The sequence below is a fragment of the Camelus ferus genome, chromosome 22 (genome assembly GCF_009834535.1).
Source record: "Camelus ferus isolate YT-003-E chromosome 22, BCGSAC_Cfer_1.0, whole genome shotgun sequence".
Classification (NCBI taxonomy): Eukaryota; Metazoa; Chordata; class Mammalia; order Artiodactyla; family Camelidae; genus Camelus; species Camelus ferus.
The window spans coordinates 25922182-25936681 of NC_045717.1; positions in this window are offsets into that span (position 1 = coordinate 25922182).

Genomic DNA, 14500 nt, shown 5'->3' on the forward strand with positions numbered 1-14500 from the left:
GAGGATCTTCCAGACTATTTTCCAAAGCAGCTGCACCATTTTACATTCCCATCAGCAATGTGTAAGTGTTCCAATTTCTGCACATCCTCTCCAACACTTGATAATATCTGTCTTTTCGATTCTAGCCATTGTAGTGGGTATGAAGTGATACCTCATTGTGATTTTGGTTTGCATTTCCCTAATGGCTAATGACATTGACTCATGAGACCATGGACTATCTGTATATCTGCCTTGAAGTTGCCTAGTTTTTAAATTGAAGTGTTGTTGATTTACAATGTTGTGTTGGTTTTTGACGTATAGCAAAGTGATTTGGTTATACACACGTATATATTCTTTGTCATATTCTTTTCCATTATGGTTTATTATGGGATGTTGAATCTAGTTCCCTGTGCTATACAGTAGGTCCTGTTGTTTTTCTATTTTATATATAGTAGTGTGTATCTGTTAATCCCAAACTCCTGATTTATCCCTCCTCCACCCTCTTCCCCCTTTGGCAACCATAAGTTAGTTTTCTATGTGAGTCTGTTTCTGTTTTGTAAATAAATTCATTTGTATCATTTTTTAGATTCCACATAAAAGTGGAATGATACTGTCTTTCTCTGCCTCACTTACTTCACTCAGTATAATGATCTCCAGGTCCATCCAGAAAGTTAGGTTTACAGCATTATTTCATTCTTTTTACGGCTGAGTAGTAGTCCATTGTGTGTATGTTGCACAGCTTCTTTGCCCAGTCACCTGTGGATGGACATTTAGGCTACCTCGTAGTCTTGGCTGCTGTATACAGTGCTGCTGTGAACACTGGGATACTTTGTCTATTTTTCCAGTTGAGGCTTTTTTATCCTGGAATTGTAAGAGTTCTCTGTGTCGTCTAGATATAAGTCCCTTTTCAGATCTCTACCTGCAGATGTTTTCTCCTGTTCTGTGGGTTGTCCTTTCATTTTTTCAATGGCCTTTTTTGAAGCACAGAAGGCTTTTATTCTGACGATGTGAAATTTATCTAAGTGATGTACAGTCTTGTGCATGTTTTTTGGTGAACAAATGCTCTCTTTCTCTTGACTATGAATCTAGGAATGGAATTGCTGGGTCACGGGGTAAGTGTATGTTAGTTTCAGTTGTTGATACCAAACAGTTTTCCAAAGCATTGTACGAATTTACAATCCGAGCAGCAGTGAAGTGAGGGTTCTGGTGCTGTCTATTCTTAGTCTTGTCAACAGTGTTTGTTCAATTAATGTTTGTACTTAAATGACAAGTACAGTGCCCTTGCAGCAGGTGAGGAAGCTGGATCTGAGAGAGGGAGGTAGCTTGCCCTGGTCACCCAGAAGTTCAAGGGCAGAGCACAGTCATCTGGCTCAGACTCAGAAAACACCTCTGCTTCTGCCTTTGAGGGGTGGAGTCCCTGGGGTTGTGCCTGGCTGGTGTCTGGGTGAGTAATTAGGCACTTCCAGTCTTCTAGAGACAACAGTTAGGCTGCCTCAGACCCCTGGGGGCTGGGGAGGAGATCCCAGCAAAGAACACTTCATCTTGCGTCACCTGTGGTGCTGGTAACCACAGGCACCAGGACCACTGGGAGGTTACGGAGGGGCTGGCAACTCCTGTCGTGGCTGCGGTGTGAGTTGGGCCACAAAGGAGGTGGCTAGGGAGCCTGGCCAAGGTTCCAACAGGAGCTCAACTCAACCACGTGCCCCCTGCCCTGGGTTTCACCAATTGTAAACTGAGGTTATTGTCTTCCCTGTTCTTCTAGTCTCACAGGAAAGGAAGGGCAGCATCTAACATGAAAAAGAAAAAAAAGAAGGAAGGAAGGGTAAAGGTGCTAATTATACTGACATGAATGATGACAATTACAGCGAGCAGATTTACTGAGCACTTAGTATAAGCTTTGCCTCTGGTGCTTCGCGTAACACCCAGATGAGGTTCGTACAAAAATCTAAGGCTGAGGACCCTCCAAAGCACAAACAGCCACTAAGGGGCAGAAGCAAGATTTGAAGCCACTTCTATTTCTACCTAGGAATCCCATCTTCAATGTTCCTACAGAGGGAGGCTGTCATTGGGCTAGTAAGTCACTGTCCAATGCCCCGACTGGCTAGAGCCCCAGGCCACCTGATAGGCTGCTCCTCCAGACACGTGGCCGGTTGCCTGGAGAGACGTCAGGTCCCAGGTAAGGAACTATGGTCACATGACAGGGCCACATGCTAACAAACATGGCTCCCCAGACCCCGGGAAGTGCTGGGGCCATTTTCCCAAAAAGGCTGCTGTGTATGTCTAGGTTGGAATGCCAGCTAAATACAGGGCTGCCCAGTTAAATTTGAATTTCAGGTAAATAGCGAATTTTGTTTAGTATAACCATGTCCCGTTCGATATTTGAGACATACTCTACGAAAATTATTGTTTATCTGAAATTCAACTCTAGCTAGGAATCCTGTAGGCTTATTAGCTAAATTTGACAGTCCTGATTCTGGAAACTGTCCACTGCAGCCAAGTCACAGAGCGGAAAGGGGAAAAGGGGCTAAATCTCTGGCTTGCTGATCCTGCTCCCACCCACACTGCAGCCTCACCCTTCCCGAGACCCTCCCTTTCTTTCCTCCCATGAAGAGGACAGTTGAAATAGGTCTCGTTTCCCTCTTCTCTTTGATTCTTACAACATCCACGGAAGTTCGCTGGGACGAATGTACTGACCCCATTATGCTGATGAAAAAACTGCGTCTCAGAGCAACTGAATGGATTGTCCAGCGCTACACAGAAAACATGAGTCTGAAGACCGAGGAGTAGCGGCGCCTCGTCCCCCTTTCTTTCTCTGTGTTTCAGAAATCGCCCTCACCCCTCCCGCTGCCCCCTTCACTGGCAACGCCCCTCTGATAACGACCTCCGGGGACACAAGTGAGGTCTCAGAAAGTTAGGTTTACTAATTTGCTGCAGCAAGAGACACCACATAGGAGGGAAAGTATAGGGTGTCTCACCAAACAAATAAAAAACAAAAAGAAGGAGATGGTTATAGGATTTGAAGGGAAATGTAGAGTTTAGGTAATACTCACATAAAGTGAGGTTTGTTAGGCTCAAAGCTGGGCAGAGTCATGAGCAAAAATGTTGGCGTTAAGCTTGGGCTGAGATGAGGACTCAGGGTCCTGTTTCCTTGGAAACTACCAAACAGAATGTTCTGTCTAGACATCCTTTACCTGAAGCTCTGCACCCGGGCTGGGAGTCCAGGCTGCTTCTCTGGATCAAAGTGACTTAACAGGGTTCACACCCTCCAGGCAAGAGCCAGATGTTGCATTCTAAACAATGGGACTGAAAACAGTGCTGACAGTCTATGATTTGAGAGAACAATGTTGTCCGGCACTGTATCCTTAACGTGATTAACAAAAGCCAGTTGTACAGACTCACATCACATATCCCTGCCCCACACTTGAAAGTTCATGACACTCAGCACCCAGATCTTGGTTTCTAGTACTGTTCTCCAACAAAAGGAACCAGGGCTTTGTGGAGAAATGGCTGATTCTAGACTGGGGCAGGAAATACATAAGGTGAGCTGGGAGCATCTTGAGGTACAGAAAGTAAGTATAAAAAGTCTGCCACAGTGATGGGAGTGTGTTGTATAAACACAAAAACCAAGGTTGCGATGCCCAAACCTAGAGCTGAAATGGAGCAAGACCCTGTGGGGAAGGCAGACCCCCCACCCCATGTCCTCTGCCAGCCTCTTGTCTGTGGAAATATTTCAGTCAAATAATAAGCTTAATTAGAGAAATATGATAATACAGAAACAAAGGGAAATAGTCCAGCAAAAAAATAATAATAATAATAGTATACTTACTGAGCAAAATCAAAGACCTTTAGTTCCTCCTCAAGGGCTGGAGATCATGTTCTGAGCCACGTCCTTTGAGCTGTTTTGTAGATACTGAAGCCCCTGCCAGGCGGAAGAAGCTAACTACACGATGACCGGACTGGAGCCATGACATAGGTGCTGCAGTTCCGAGAAATGGCCTCAGAGAAATGAGAACACACCGACCCTGGAACTGAAGATTAGCTGCACTTAAAACAATCAGGATGATGCTGATCAAACCACTGCCTGACTAACACGAAGACGACTGTCAGAGCTTGCTCTGACATTCTGCATGTGGACCCCCCTCTCTGCTTATGAGCCCCTGAAACTCTTCTTTAACAGCTCCTGCCCACTGATTGGCGGCAGGAGGTGGGGGGGGGGTGAAACTGGGAGCTGGCCTTTGGACAGTTGCCAGCCTCTGGAATAAAGTAAACCTTTCCTTGTCCCAACACGCACCTCTCTTCATATTGGCTTTCAAGGGACAAGCAGTCGAACCTGAGCTTCAGTAACAGAACAATTTTTGCTACAAGATATGGGTTATAAATCAAATATTGGATTATAAATAAAAAACATAACATAAATATCCATGACTCCAAACTGATAAATAATTAAATAAATAAATGGGCGACTAGACAGATCTCCCAGGCAGAAGAACTCAGAAAATCTACATAAATACTTAGTCACCAGGGAGAAGGCACATAAATCCCCACCCCTTAAGTATGAGCTGTGCATTGTGACTTTCTTCAGAAGGGCGTGGGCTGGAAAGAGGGTAGGGAAGAGTAAACTGACAGTGGAGAAACCTGACAAACACACCTCAGCCAGGTGATTAAGACCGACACCCACAGTGATGTCACGTTGATAGCACAGACCCTTGATACGATGTGATGAAAAAGGCCTTCACCTCTGCAGTCCTCCTTCCTCAAACCCATCCCCCCATCCAATCATAAGAAGTACACCAGACAAGCCACAATTGAGGGATCTTTTAGAAAATTTCCAACTAGCATTCCTCAAAACTGGCAAGGTCATCCAAAGCAAGAATTTCTGAGAAACTGTGTTAGCCAAGAGCCACTTCAGAGGGTGGACATGACATCTAAGTGTCATGAGGTACCCTGGGTGGGATCCTGGAACAGAAAAAGGACCCAAAATTGGAAAATCCATAGAGACTGAGAGTAGAACATAGAATGATGGGGGCCAGGGCCTGGGGGAGGGGATGGGGAGTGAGTTGGTTTCATGGAGACTGAGTTTCAGTTTGGGAAGATGAGAAAGTCCTGGAGATGATGGTGAGGATGGTTGCATAACAAAGTGAATGTGCTTAATGCCACTGAATTGTCACTTTAAAATGGTTAAAATGGTAAATCTTATGTTATATGTATTTTACCACAGTTTTTTTTTTTCTTTTTAAGCAAGTCTGGAGATTTAAGAATCCTGTGTGGTTGACCAGATGGCTTCTGGAGGTTGCCGTGAGGTCAAAATAGCAGAATACATTTTGTTTTTGTTTATTTTCCTTCAGGTTTTTAATCGGCATGCTCAAGCCAACTGGTACAATTTGAGGCCAAAACTTGGACACGTGACCTTACATAATTCCTAAGAGACGTGTCTGTAAAGGGGGGGCTTCCTTCCATCACAGACCTCCTTACTGCACACCCATTGGGAGTCTTTAAGTGAAAATATTTTAAAAGGTTCCAAGAAAGATCCAAGCTCTTGGACTGACCTAGAACTCAAGGATGACCCCCCCCCCAGCTTGAGACCAAGTAAGGACCTCGAAATAGAGAGGTGTGGGGTGTAGCTAGCAAGACAAAGCAGGAGCTAGAACCTCAGCGATCCAAACTTCTGGCCAAGAGAGACAAGCTGACGGGGCATTTCAGTACCACGGAGAGCGCCGAGCGGCTCCGAAAGCTCAAGAGCCCAGGAGCTGCGGCAGCGGGCAGCCTGGACTAGGGGGCCGAGGAAGGGCAGCCCCAGACCCCGGGGACGCTACGGCGGGAGTGCCTTGAAACAGCTCTGCCCCCTTTGCGTAGTAGTCTCCACTTTTGGAGCCTTGCATTCAGCCCTCCACTGCCTTCCTCCTGCCCATGGGTACTTGGAGGTCCTGCCCGCCACAGCGCTGGTTAATTGCCTGGGCCCTGGAGTTGGACCAACCCAGCCCAACCACTGGCCAGCCCCTTGTGACTCAAGGAAGTCACTGAACCCATCAAACCTCCGTTTTTCCATCTGCAACATGGGATATGTATAAAGTACGGTAGGCAGGTCAGTGGTCCCCCCAAAGACATCCATATCCTAGTCCTTGGAAGCTGTATGTTAGCTAAAAGGGAATTAAGGTTATGGATGGAATTCAAGTTGTGATTTAGCTGACCTAATGGGAAGACCAATTGGGGATTTTATCCTAAAAGGGGAGTTTATTCTGGATTATCCTGGTAGCCCCAAGGACTTTGAATGTGGAAAGAGGTCAGAGAGAGGGCATCTGAGAAGGACTCAGCCTGATGCTGCTGGCCTGGAAGATGGGGGAAGGGACCTCGAGCCAAGGAAAGCAGGTAGCTTCCAGAGGCTGAAAAGGAGAAGGGAATGGAACCTCCCCTAGACCCTTCAGAAAGGAATGCAGCCTGCTGACACCTTGATTTTAGCCCAGTGTACTAACCAAAGTTCTCCAGGGAAACAATACTTGTATGATAATGAACTTGCATTGTTTTAAGCCACTAACTTTGTGGTCCTTTGTTATGGTAATGGTGGGAAAAGAATGTCTCTCATGGGGGTCCTTGAAGGATCAAGATTGTGCAGACAGTGTGTGATTCACCCCAGGCATGCGAAGTCGCTCAATAACCAGTGGTGGTTTAATTGCCAAAGTCCCCAGAGGGGCCAGGGGGCTGGACGTTGTCACCAAAGGAGCCTGCAAGAGAGTCTTCCGTTGTCTGCAGCCGTTGCCCTCCCTCCAGAAACTTTCAAGGGGCCTCAAAGAGCCAGCAGCTCCATCGTTGCCCTTCTGGGGGAAATTTGGGGAATTCACTGAGACCTGGTAATAGTATGTCATCCTCTGCCTGCAAGGCTTTGCCAAGGGAAAAAATTCCATTTGTGGGCATTGTCAGGGAGTATCGCAAAGGACATCAGCACACTTGAAAGACTGACAAGGTCAAATTTCCACTGGAAGAAAGTGCTTGTGTGATGGAGGCGTGAGGCTGGGGAGCTGAAGTGGAGGGGATTCAGTGTGGTGCGAAAGAAGACAGGTGAGCCACGCACTGCTTCTTGTGATTTGAGCCCTGGTGATCACTAGGGCTCAGCAAACTGCAGCTTCCAGGGCCAGATCCAGCAAGCACGTGCTGGTGAGGTTCACGCCGCATTTGGAGACGTTGGGAGCCCCCCCCCCAGGGACCCCTCCCTGCCCGCCCCGGGCTTGGTGGGCATGGCTTGGCAGCTGGTTCCAAGAGGAAACTGTTCTGATGCCTTATGTCAGGACCTGGCGACCTTTCTGTAAAGAACCAGGGAGTAAATATTGCTGGCTTTGCAGACCGGGTGGTCTCTATCACAACGGGTCAGCTGTGCTGTTGCAGCAGAAAAGTGGTCACAGACGGTGAGTAAACGGATGGGTGTGTGTGTATGTGTGTTTATTTACAAAAACAAGAGGCAGGTAGGTTGAAGACCCTGTCTTAAAAACAAGCTTCCTTAGGGAAGAAAGCATGTGCCAGTCCCGCAGAAGCCCTCTAGAGCAACCAGCCCATCACCCACCCGCTAAATGAGCACACATATGTGAGTGACCCCTGGCAAGACCAGCCGGGGAACTGCCCAGCTGGGCCCAGTCCAAACTACTGACCTACAGAACAAGGAATGTATTATGTAGTGGTTATTTTAAGCCACTAATTTTGGGGTTGTTTGTTATGCAGCAGTAGATACTGCTACAGATCGTTAAGCCTGCAGCCAGTGGGGTAGGGGTGTATATTTTGAGAACTCTAGCAGGAGACCCTGTAAACACACATGGCAAAGCACAGGGACGTGCACAGATCTCTTGTCAGGAGAGACTCAAGTATTTGGGAGCAACACTCTATTCCTCTTCCCTTTCAGGTACAACCACTGAGGTGTGTTTCTTGTGAGCCAGAAAGAGTGTTCTTGTGTTTGAGCACATTGTGTATGTGTGTGTGTACAGTTATGAGCTTGTTCTACATGCTACTCAGCACCTTCCTTTTTTCCTATAACATGCTGGGTACCTCTTTCTGCATGAGGACATCTTTCCCAAGTTACATCTGGTGGATGACCTTAAACTTGGCATAGAGATTTGTCATTCTCCTTTGCTGCTGACACAGTTGCATCCATGCTTCTAGTCTTGCCAAGAATGATCTCACCGACCCCAGGACAAAGCAAATGAGGCATCAGGAATGCGGCAGGAGGACTCTTAGAGGGTTTTAGATGGCTGGGGCCAAGCTGTGTCTGCAAAGCTGGTGATTTTGATTGTATTTGCTACCACTGGTTTTCTTTTAAGTCTGATAAAATACACATAACGTGAAATTTACTGTCTTAACCATGTGTGAGAGCACAGCTCAGCGGCGTTAAGCACACTCACACTGCTGTGCAGCCCTCCCCACCACCGTCTCCAGGGCTTCCTCATCTTCCCAAACTGAAACTTGTCACCATGAAACACTGACTCCCCAGCCCCGGCCCCACCGTCTACTTCCTGGCTCTGTGGACTTGACTCCTCTAGGTTCTCCTCCAAGTGGAATCAGACAGTGATTGTCCTTCTGTGTCTGGTCCTCTCACGGAGCATCACATCTCCAAGGTTCACTCATGTGGTGGCTGTGTCAGAACCTCTTTCCTTTCTAAGGCTGAATAACTTTCCATTGCTAGGAGGGACCACATTTTGTTTTTGCACTCACCTGTTGGTAGAAATTTGAGGTGTTTCTGCCTGTTGGATATTGTGAATTGTGCTGCTATGAACATAGGTGTACATATATATCTGTTTGAGTCCTTCTTTTCGATTCTTTTGGCTACTTCCCTAGGAGTAGAATTAGTGGCTCATATGGTGATTCTATGTTTAACTTTTTGAGGAACCACCAAACTGTTTTCCACAGTGGCTGCATCATTTTACGTTCCCCCCATCCCAGACCTGGTTTTTTATTCTTGTCTTTTCTTTCATTTTTATTCATAGTATAACCTATATACAGAAAGGACATCGATTACCATAACCAATTTAATAAATTTCTATGTATCAATCTATCCATATCTTGCTCGGAGTAACCAGCCTCCCGGAAGTCCATATGCCCATTTTCAGTCAATATCCCCCAGGGACAACCTCTGTCTGACTGCAAACACCGTTATCAGTTTCTCCTGCTTTTGAACTTCTTGTCAATGGAGTTATGAAGTAGGTCCTCTTTGTTGTGTTTGACAGCCTTCAGCTAACCTTTCCACTTTGAGATTCACCCATGCTGGTGTGCACAGCAGTGGACCCCTCCTTTGCAACGCCAGATAAGGTACCACAGTTCATTCACCCGTTGTCTTCTGGAAGGACATTTAAATCGCTTCCAGTTGTTGGCTGTTGTGAACAGAGCCGCCCTGGACACCCTAGTGCACGTCTTTTCAAGGGGAGGAGACACAACTCACTCTCTAGGGCGCACCTCTTGGAGGGCAGTTGCTGAGACCTGGAGTAGTAATGTCAGCTCATGTGGATCCTGAGAACAGCTTTCTAAAGTGGCTGCTCCAATTTCCACTCCCACCAGCAAGGTATGGGAGCACCAGTGGCTCCCACCAGAGCCAGCATTCCGCGTTGTCCGTCTCTTTAATGTTGGCTGTTTGGGGAAGGAGAATGTCCACCTGAGGTTACAAAGAGGATACTGGCCAGGTGACCCAGGGTAACACCATCAGTCATAAGTACCACGGATGGTGCCTACCCTTGATGTGACCTGTTGGGAATGGCATTTTATCTCAGTTTGGGTCACGAGAAAAACACCAGAAAACAAACAAACTGGGGGACAAAATGCCTGACCAGTCATCTTCAAAACTTCCAAGGTATCAAAACCCAGGAAAGCCTGAGAAACGGTCACAGACCAGAGGAGACTGGGATAGAAAGAGGATACTAGGGAAACACCAGGGAAATTCTAATCAAGTATGGACTTCCGTTAATACTAACGCATCCATGTTGGTTCCTCGGATGGGACAAATGCATCACAGTAGCGGAACATGTTAAAATTAGGGGCACTGCGTACAGGGTCTACAAGGCACTCGGTACACACTGTACAGACCTTTGTAACTTTTCTGTGTGTAAATCTAAGCTCTTCTGAAATCAAGCTTGGCGTTAACAGAGATAAGAATGTACTTCCTCGATGTGTGCGTGCCTGAGTTTCTTTTCATGGTCACATTTTTGTTATCTGGATGGGTCTTACAGTCAGTAGCCAGGGACGGTTGGCCAGCCCCGGGAAGGTGTGGGTGGTCAGCAGGTGGCTTGCTCTGGAGCTGAAGACCAAGGTCACGGCAGGGTGGGGGATGGGGTTGCGGAGAGTCTGCAGCCTCAGGCAGCACTTAGAGCTGCGGGAGAGGATGAGGCAGGTCATGTGAAGACTGAATCTGAGGCTGTTGGTGCCCTGACCTTTTCTCCCCGACATGACCATTTTGAGACTCCAATAGCCAGCATCTGAATGTCCTGCCTGAGCGCTTGTCTGGGATGGTGGCAAGCCAGAGATGCCTGGAAACTCTTACCTGCACCCACCCCCACCCCTCCACTCCTAACTCATGATGGAGCTGGTGTATACACGCCCGGCTCCTTCACCCTTGGATGCACCAGTTCCGAGGTGTGTGTGCATGCACCACGTCTCGCAGAGCCTCTCTGATGGAGAAGCTCCAGTCACCCTCTGGGCAGCTGGCACAAGAACGCACCTCCTCTCCTCACCGCCCCACCTCGAGCTGTTCTCTGCACCTCTCCAATCAACAGCCTGCACCCAAGTCCTCAGTCTCCATGACATCTCAGGGGAACTCAGCTTGTGACAGGAAGAAATGGCTCAGGGAAGAGCTGGCTGCACCGGGAAGTAATAGAGGCCAGCCCTCTAGGGTGCGGCAGGGAGGGCGGGCACACATAATTGTCATTTCATCCCCAATGTGCATCTCAGCCCTCCTGGCCGCCCCACTCTAGGTCATCTCAGGGTGCAGAGGTGACCCAGATAGAGTCTCTGTGCAGGATTCTGGGGGCACCAATGGATCAGAATAACATCAGTGCAGCCCCCACCCCTACCCCACTGCAGACATTGGGGCAGATCATCCTCTCTGGGGCATCCTGGGCCCTATGGGGTGCTGACTAGCATCTCTTGCCCCACCTATTTGATTCCGAGAGCCCCTGCCCCCTAGTTATGACAACCACAGATTTTCCCCAGACATCATCAGAGTCCTGGCGGTGGGCGGGATGGCCCCGGGCGAGAACAGCTGTACTGAAGCAAGCGGCCTGTCCCTGAGCGAGGTCTGCCCTTTCCTGTGGGCGCCTGCACCAAGACCGCCCCTTGCCTCCGTCGGCTCCACCGCCTGCACTGTGAGGTCTGGGAGGATGGGGTCCCTGGGAGGCTCCCAGCACCTGTAAGTGTCTGCTTCGTACGTAGTTGGCACTTCGTAAATACTTGCTGAATAGAAGAGCTGAGTAAAGGGATGAGTGGACTGATGAGGGAAGGAGGGAAGGGACGCCCTTTCTGGCTCTAGGAGGTGGGTGGGAGATCGAGCGAAAGGTCCATCCGAAACAGGCTGACCAGCCCTCCTGGCTTCCCCAGATCTGAGGGTTTCCCCAGATCTCCAGCGCTAAAACCTGAGCAGTCCCCAGGGAATGGTGCAGCTCAGTGGTAGAGCTCAGCACGAGGTCCTGGGTTCAATCCCCAGTACCTCCATTAAAATAAGTAAATAAACCTAATTACCTCCTCCCCAATAACAAAACACTGGACAGTCCTGGACAAACTAGGGGGAGCAGTTGGTCACCTTGTCTAACCACAAATACAGTCACAACAGCAATAGTGATGGTCAAAGACCACTACGGCCCTAATCGACCAGGCCTAGCTCTTCACTTTGTGGGGAAGGGTGTGCCCTGTATGGCAGGATTGGAATTCCAGTGATGGGACGGGCCCAGCCGTGCCCAGGGGAGTCCAGGAAGGTTCTGGAGGAAGTGAGCAGAGAGAGAGAGTGACACAGGAGGGAGGCAGGGAGGAGTCTAAAGAAGAACGTCCCACACCCCCGGAACAGCCTGTGCTGATGGCCCTGGGCCCAAGGTCACACCTGACCTGGCTTGCTATTTCTCAAATGGCGAGGTGAAATGGCGAGGTGTGGGCTGGGCAGCAGCTGTCTGTGAGCCACACTCTGGTTGGCTGGGAGTCAGGGGCTGAGACAGAAATGGGGGGGAGCAGATAGAGTGAGGGGGAGGGGATGAGGTGGGGGAGGGAAGGAGGGAAGGAGGGAGAGAGACAGAGTTTCCTGAGACAATAGCTCCCACTGTGTCTACGGGATGAAAGCTCAAAATAGCTCCTGGTGCGGGATCCTCGGAGCCCTGAGCCCAGGTGACCGGCTCTCATCCCTGTCCCCGGCAGGTGGAGGGGGTGGCTCTGTGCTCCGCAGGCTGGGGGGCAGGGCCAAGCACAGCCCAGGGAGGAGCAGAGAGACCCTCCTCTCCAGGACCTCACAGGTCTGGCCCTGTGAAGGGGTGCTTACCCTCTTCTGAGTCCTCCTGCCCTGTGTCCCCTGCCCCAACTTCCCCATGTCTTCTCACAGCAACCAGGGGAATCTGTTTCTAAAAGCTTTCGGGGGGTTAAACATACAAAAAAGTATAAATACTTTTTCACAAAGTGCACGTCTCTGTGTAACCCCCACCCCCAGGGTAACCACAGCCCTGACTTCCAACACCCTTGGGGAGACAGCCTTGGACTAGGGCTTCAGACCCATGGAAGCTACCCCATCTCCTCTTTCAGATCCGGTCCCTCCCTCACAGGGATGTGGGACTGCGTTAGAACTGCACTTGGGCTCCTACCAGTCCCCTACCTCTCGCCAGTGTGCACCTGTCTGACCCTGAGGCCCCTCACCTGGGAAGACTGCATCATTTACCCTCCTGGGACGGAACGTTGTGACACTTAAGCAAGACACTGAAAGGACAAGCGTTTGGCTCCCTAGCTGGCACATAGCAGGTGCTCAATTGTCCCAAGTGTCCGTGTTAGTGAGGGTTCTCCAGACAAACAGAATCCACAGGACATGTGTGTATGTGTGTACACATACATCCATATATGCACGCATAAAAATATACAGGAGTGTACATGTACAGTATATGTACACACATATGCATATACAGTTTGTGTGTATACAGTATATATACATGTACATGTATAATATACACAATATACACACATATGTACATATATACAATACATATACACACACAAAATGATATACAAAGTATATACATACATGCATGCATACATACACCTACATATAAAATATATACCATATATAAATATAAATGTGCTGCATTTATAAATATACAGTGTATATATACTTATGTTATATATACAGTATGCACACACACATACACAATGTATACACACACACCTATATGTAAATATGTGTATTTATGTATGTATATAAATATACAGGCATGCATATATATTACACACATGCATGTAGACATAACACCTGTACAACATACACATATACAGGTATACAATATATACACACCTATACATAAACATATAAGTAAATAGGTGCATATATGTACATTATGTTTACATTTATTAAGTATGTACTACATATGTACACATACACACATATGGGATATAAACATACAAATATACAGATTGTGTATATACCGTGTAGTATTCAGACATACACCACACACACATAAACATATAGGCACACATGTGCGCACACATACGTACTACACATGCACACATGCACATATACACTATGTATACGCATATATAAACAGGCGTGCCTATGTTCAGTATTTGCACATTTGTTGTATAGAGACAGTTTTATTTCCAGTTGACTCATGGTAGGGGGGCAGGCAAGTCGAAAATCTCCGGGGCAGGACTCCAGGCTGGAGACACAGGGAAGAGCTGATGTTGCATCTGGAGTCCAAAGGCCTTTGGAAGCAGAGTTCCCTCTTTCTAGGGAATCTCATTTTTGTTTCTTAAGGCCTTCAACTGATTGAACGAAGCCCACCCACATTACAACAATCTCCTTTATACAAAGAGAACTGATTTAAATGTTATTCTCATTTGAAAAATACTTTCCTGGCCATATGTGGAATAACGTTTGTGGTTGCTGGGGCTCAGCGCAGTGCACACATAAGGTTAACCGCCCCGTGACACTGATGATGGTTTATTTCCTCCCTTGACCGTTGTCACCCCTGTTCCAATTAAAGAGGCAGCTCCACGCGGGCAGGGCCTTTCCTTTTTCCCGGGGTCTGGCGCCTAGTATAGGCTAAATCGACAGCATTCTGGCGAGCAGAAGCCAGGACTCTGGCTGTCACACTTAATGGGGAATTAGTCTTACTATGTGGGAGGGGACGGTCCCATTCCTCCAAGACCGGGGCTCGAACCCCCCCCACACCAGGCGCCGCGGGGTCTCCCCGGGTCCCCGCTTCGGGCGGGTGGGGGCGGCCGAGGGCAGCCGAGGACGTGCGTGCGTGCGTGCGAGCGTGCGTGCGGGCGGGCGAGCCCATGGGGCGGGGCGGCGGGGGGGAGCGCGCGGAGCAGC